Source organism: Apodemus sylvaticus, chromosome 4 (assembly GCF_947179515.1).
Source record: "Apodemus sylvaticus chromosome 4, mApoSyl1.1, whole genome shotgun sequence".
Lineage (NCBI taxonomy): Eukaryota > Metazoa > Chordata > Mammalia > Rodentia > Muridae > Apodemus > Apodemus sylvaticus.
Window position 1 is genome coordinate 104,035,080 of NC_067475.1, and position 6,361 is coordinate 104,041,440.

Here is a 6,361-nt window from a genome sequence, read left to right on the forward strand (position 1 = left end):
AGGAAAGTCCCCACTAGGTAGGTCTGCAAGGGCAGGATCTCTAACACAGACAACCTAAAGGCCAAAAGAAGCATGGTGGTTGAAAAGATAATGGGCCCCACAGCTCACAGACTTGAATACTTGGCTATCAAGGAAGGGCACTATTTGAAAGTATTAGGTGACCGAGTAGAAAGTATGTCACTGCGGTTAGGCTTGAGGTTTCAAAAAGCCCATTACCAGCCCAGAGTGTCTGCCTGTCTGTCTCTGTCTCTGTCTCTGTCTCTGTCTCTGTCTCTGTCTCTCTCTCTCTCTTCTCCTCTCCCTGCTGCTGTTGATCTTGATGTAGAACTCTCAAGTACTTCTCCAGCACCGTGTCTACCTGCATGCTGTCATGCTTCATGCTATGATGAAAATGGACTAAATCTCTGAAACTGTAAGCCAGCTCAATGAAATGCTTTTTCATAAGAGTTTCCATGGTCATGATGTCTTTTCATAGCAATAGAGCAGTGACTAAGTCAAGGATTATTCTCAAGCCTTAAGATTTCATATAATTTGCCTTGTAATTTGGACTTATTTAAGACATGCCATTTCTTTCTTATTTCTATAGATATGAGATATTCATTCTATGCCTGTTTTTTATATATATTCTTGAGGCTTGCCATTTCATTCTTATTTCTATAGATATGAGATATTTAATCTATGCCTGTCCGATAAACGTACATATTTTCTTGAGGTGGGGTCTCACTTGGTAGGTAAGGCTGATCTGCAACTCACATTATGGGATGACAGGAATGATTCAGCATTCTGGTCTCCCAAAACTGAATTTTGAAAGTCTAGAGGATATATCTCATGGGTTCAAAAGTCAAGAGCAATTTCCCTCATAGTTAATGCTATATCAAGTCATTATGGGTAACCACATTACCCATATCTGATTTAGACGATATGTAGATAAGGCTTTGAATTTAAAGTTGATGTCAGTAAAAGGTAAGACATTAGGGGTATGTACTGGCTGGTTTGGTGTGTCAACTTGACATAGGTTGGAGTTATCACAGAGAAAGGAGTTTCAGTTGGGGAAGTGCCTCCATGAGATCCAGCTGTGAGGCATTTTCTCAATTAGTGATCAAGGGGGGAGGGCCCCTTGCAGGTGGTACCATCTCTGGGCTGGTAGTCTTGGGTTCTATAAGAGAGCAGGCTAAGCAAGCCAGGGGAAGCAAGCTAGTAAGGAACATCCCTCCATGGCCTCTGCATCAGCTCCTGTTTCCTGACCTGCTTGAGTTCCAGTCCTGACTTCCTTTGGTGATGAACAGCAATGCAGAACTGTAAGCTGAATAAACCCTTTCCTCCCCAACTTGCTTCTTGGTCATGAAGTTTGTGCAGGAATAGAAACCCTGACTAAGACAGGGTACTAGAATGTAATGAGTATATTTTGTAGAAGGAAATTAACTGATGTAATGTAAGTAAAATGATTACGTCTCCTCATAAAATTCTCCTTAGAGATTATTATGTTAACTGATGTAACATAGGTAAAATGATTATGTCTCCCCATATTATTCTCCTTAGTCTTAGCCCCATAATCTTTAAATATGGAGTCTTTGAGAAGTGATTAGGTCATGAAATGGAGCTGTCATGAAAGGAATTAATGCCTTTATAAAAAAGATTCTGAGCTGGGTCATCTCAGAACTCACAATGTAGCTCAGGCTGGTCTGTAACTGTGAATCTCTTACCTTGGTCTCTTCAGTACTGTAATTACAACATGCATGTCACTACATCTGGCTGTAGGCTTTCTTTTAGTTAAAACATTGTTTTGTTTTTGTTTGTTTTGTATTATCACTATTCACTTAAAAACAAAATTACACACATACAAAAAAACCCAGTTGGATTAAAAACTAAAATCGTCCCTAAAATTTTGCACTAGTAGTTTTCTCTTGTTGTTTGTATTGTTTGTTTAGTTGGATACAGGAATTTAGCATTCATCTGATGGATAAATTAACTGGAGTTAAATAAAGACAATTATTAGCTGCTGGCACTGCTCAGTTCCCAACAGGATTTCACATTACTACCTGGAACAGACAGACCTTGGAGAAATCAAGAAAGTACAGTAGGCCACTCCATTTAAGAACCTGATCACAAGCTTACATTCGTCAACTACACTCTATGTCTGTAAGAAGCAAAGAACTGGCTGCCAAGCAGGCCTCTGCAAAATCTTAATTGCTTGCTCCCCTCACTATGTAGTTTTAGAATATAAAATGAGAATACAAACTAGGCCCTATGCTGAGGGCTTTTGGGAACTACCCTGGCTTTGGTGGCATCTCTATTCCATTCTCAATAGTGTTGGAGTGCTTGTTCCAGAAAGATCCCCACAACAGAACCAGGAAAGACAAACAAGCACTATGGCTAGGGCTTAATATTTGGAAGAAATTATTTAAAACACTGATAAAAAGCCAGCCTGTATTGAGATTGAAGCTATCCTAGGCTATATGAGGCCCTTTCTAAAAATAAACAAATAGTGTCTAGTCAAAAACTATTTTTTAATTAAAAATTGAATAAATAAACTGACTAATAAAACTACTTCCTGATTAGATTTGCGTCTGCTCCATCTGAGGAAATTCATGTCTGCTATTGTAAATCTTGTAAAAATACCATCCCAGAAGACCATAGTTCCTGGAAGGGGAAACATACCAGTGTTGGATTATGAAATGTCAAACTGCTCTCTAAATATTTATGATTATATCCATGTATTAGCGCTGCTTTCAGCTTTTGTCACAGAACCTTCTGTCTGCAGTGGACAGCAGTCCATGCAAAGACTCAACTGACCACAATTCTGAGAATAAGTGATGGGAAAGTACTCAGCCCTACCTGAGACATTTATGTTAGCCATTCCCTGCCACCCCACCAAGACTCACAGTACAATGTGACCGCTGGAGGACAGAGAGAAGTGCTGTGTAACACTCCTTTAGACATTACATTCCCATGGCACTCATGAACTCACAGGACCTATGATTACCTGAACAAGATCAATCCAGTCAACATTACAACACTGATGGGAGCGGGGCTCAGAAGGCTCCACCCCTAGCTCAGGAGCTGCTGACAATTGTTGGCTGCTGGGAGAGGAGTCATTTTTCTTTGAGTGTGTGGCTGCTGGTAGGTTGCCCATGCTCCAGTAGTTAGCCTCAGGGACACATACATGCAGGTAACTACTAATTGGACTCAGTAAGCTCTAAAAAAAGAAGAAGAAGAAGAAGAAGAATTTGGATTGGATATGATCAAGATACATTGTATACATGTAAAGTACAAGCTCTAAAAAAAAGAGAAGAATTTGGATTGGATATGATCAAGATACATTGTATACATGTAAAGTATTTTTGAAGAATTAGAAAAAAAGTTACAATAAATTGTTTGATCCTCTCACTTGGGAAGTCAGTATGGACTATATAGTTCAAATGTGTCTCAAAACAAAACTCCACTGATGTTGTATCCATAAAAATAAATGGCTTTATGCAATAAAAAAGAACAAATATGATATCTACTGAGCTTGATCTATAAACATCTTATTTGTATTTCAAGGATACTAATTCTGAGGATAGGGTTAAACCTAATACCAAAGGTCACATTATAAGAGTCTACTCACACACTTCTTCAAACGACATACATATGATCAGGGAGAATATTAGGAACTGCAGAGAATGAGGACGAGGGAGATTGGTACAACTGTAAAGATAGGATGCCAAACAGCAATAGCACTTAAAAGTTTAACATAGTACAGGAACCTGCACTCACACGAGTTCAAAAGTGAGATCTAAATAAGGCTAGCAATTATTAGTCTAGATGCTACTTTATAGGTGTCTACTTCCCAGGTTTGTAGTACTAAAGTTAATGTAACTTGTTACAAAACTTAATGAAATTGCTTACCTACTTGATGAATTCCAAGGAAATATATAGCCTCAAAATGAGATGGATAGGGAATTGACAACACCCGAGGAACAACACCCAAGGTTGTCTTCTGGTCTTCATACACACATGTACTCATGTGCACATTCACACATAAGTGTATCCACCCCCCAACACAGGAACACAAATGTAAGAATGGTTTTGCCTAGTATGTGTGGGGTCCAAAGTTCAATCTCAAAGTAAAGGGGGGGGGGAACAAATAGAAATGCAAACTTTTTATGTTTTCCTCAAATATAGAAACACAAAGCCCTACTGATTTCATAGCTTTTATCTTACTCAATGTTTTATTACTGTGAAGACACATCATGACCACAGCAACTCTTATAAAGGAAAGGACTTCACTGGGCTTACTTACAGTCTCAGAGCTTTAGGCCATCATTATCATGGCAGATAGCATGGCGGCGCACAGGAAGACACGGTGGTGAAGGAGCTGAGAGTTCTATATCCAGATCCATAGGCAGCAGGGAGAGAAAGACAGAGAGAGAGAGAGAGAGAGAGAGAGAGACAGAGAGACAGAGAGACAGAGACAGAGAGAGGGGGAGAGCGCTAGCTATTTGGGCTTGCCTTGGGCTTTGTTTCTGAAACCTCAAAACCCACTCCCAGTGACACACTTCCTCCAACAAGGTCACACCTACCCCAACAAGGCCACACGTCCTAATCATAAATAGTACCACCTTCCTGATGACTAAGTTTTCATATATTTGAGCCCATGGGGGCCATTTTTGTTCCAACCAACGGTCTTGTAGGTTACTTCCTAAAAGTCTTGCAATGCTAAAATGGATGTGATAAACTTTATTCTGTATTCATTGAAATTGAGACTTTTACAGGAATGACAACACCTGCCTGTGATGCTAGGATTTGGGAAGTGAAAGCAAGAACACCAGGAGTTCAAAACCACTGTAACAAGTATACGTCAGGCTCAAGGCTACCATAGGCTACATGAGGACCCATTTCAAAAACAGCAGAAACAAAAAGGAGGGCCCGGCAAGACGGTTCATCCCTTAATCTCAGCACTCGTCAGAAGGATCTCTGTTGAGGTCAAGTACAGTCTGGTCTACAAGATGAGTTCAAGTCAGTTAGGACCATACAGTAAGCCCTGCTGCAAAAGTAAGTAAGAACGATAAATTGAGACTTGGTTTCACATACATAACATTATAAACTATTTTTGTGATGGGGTCTTGTTATATAGCCATGGATCGCCAGGGACTTCATTTATAGACTAGTCTGGGTTATGAGCATGTCCCACCACATGCACCACCATGAAGAAGACTTCATGGTCACTCTTTTCTTTCATTTAAATATATCAAACTGGGTGTGGTGGCTCATTTATACAATCCCAGGACTCTAGAAGTTAAGGCAGGAGTTATGACCATAAGTTTGAGGCCAGCCTGGGTACATAGTGTATGTAACCCAGGACCCAGTATCAATAAAATGAAAATGAAAAACAAAAAATAATAATAAGCAAAGTCTCAAATTTCCGTACCCATACAAGGGCTCGAGAGAAGGGGGAGGATGGAGGAAAAGGAAGGAGACAGGGAGAATGAGAAAAGAATATGGGGACTCAGCTAAGTGGCTAATAAGCTGCAGAAATCAGAAAAATGTGAAGGCAGCAAATGCAGAAGGGAATTTAAAGCATAGTTTAATGAAGAAAACATGTACTATTACACTTGAAATGGTGTTTGAAAACTGGCCAATTGTGGATTCAATAAAATCCTTGGAAAACTTATTTCTTTGATATCTCTGAAATACTAAATCTAGTATCTCAACATTTCAAGCTCTTAAGAGCTTCCAATGATTCACCAAAACCCAAAGAAGGAAGGCCACTTAAAATGCATAACCATTTGACAAGAAAGGAGAAAGGTGGTTTCGAGAAGCTTCCATTGGCATAAAAATAAGATGCAGCGGATTGAATTTTACTCCCTTCACTGTGTATCTAGTGTTCCCCTACAGTTCTTCCTTCACATTGGGGGTAATGGACAGCCTCATTCGTTCTGTGTATTAGGTACCAGTGTCTCCATTTAGTCGGGCACAAAGGACCCACATCCTGACAACAAAACTTAGTAACCTTAGTAACCTCACAAAGCCTTATGCAACTACAAGCCAGGAAATTATGTACTGAATTAAATAAGTACAAACTCTCCTACTGACACTGCAGCCTCTGATCATGCGCGATATTATTACCAAGGCTTAGGCCAGTCCAGAAAACCCGCGCTCACGTGGCGACGAGGGCCCAATGGCCGAGGCACACGAGTTCCATGCAGGCGCATGCGCAGACAGAACCCAGTTAGTTCAGATGCTCCGTCCCGGACGCTCGGTACGCTGGCGTTATTCCTCCCTCGGGGTCAGAATCGAGGGAGTTAAAGGTTCCTAGCAAACGTTGTTTGCGGCCGCTGCCACCAGAGCTTGTTCTGATTCGCTGGTTTCGTCGGGAGGC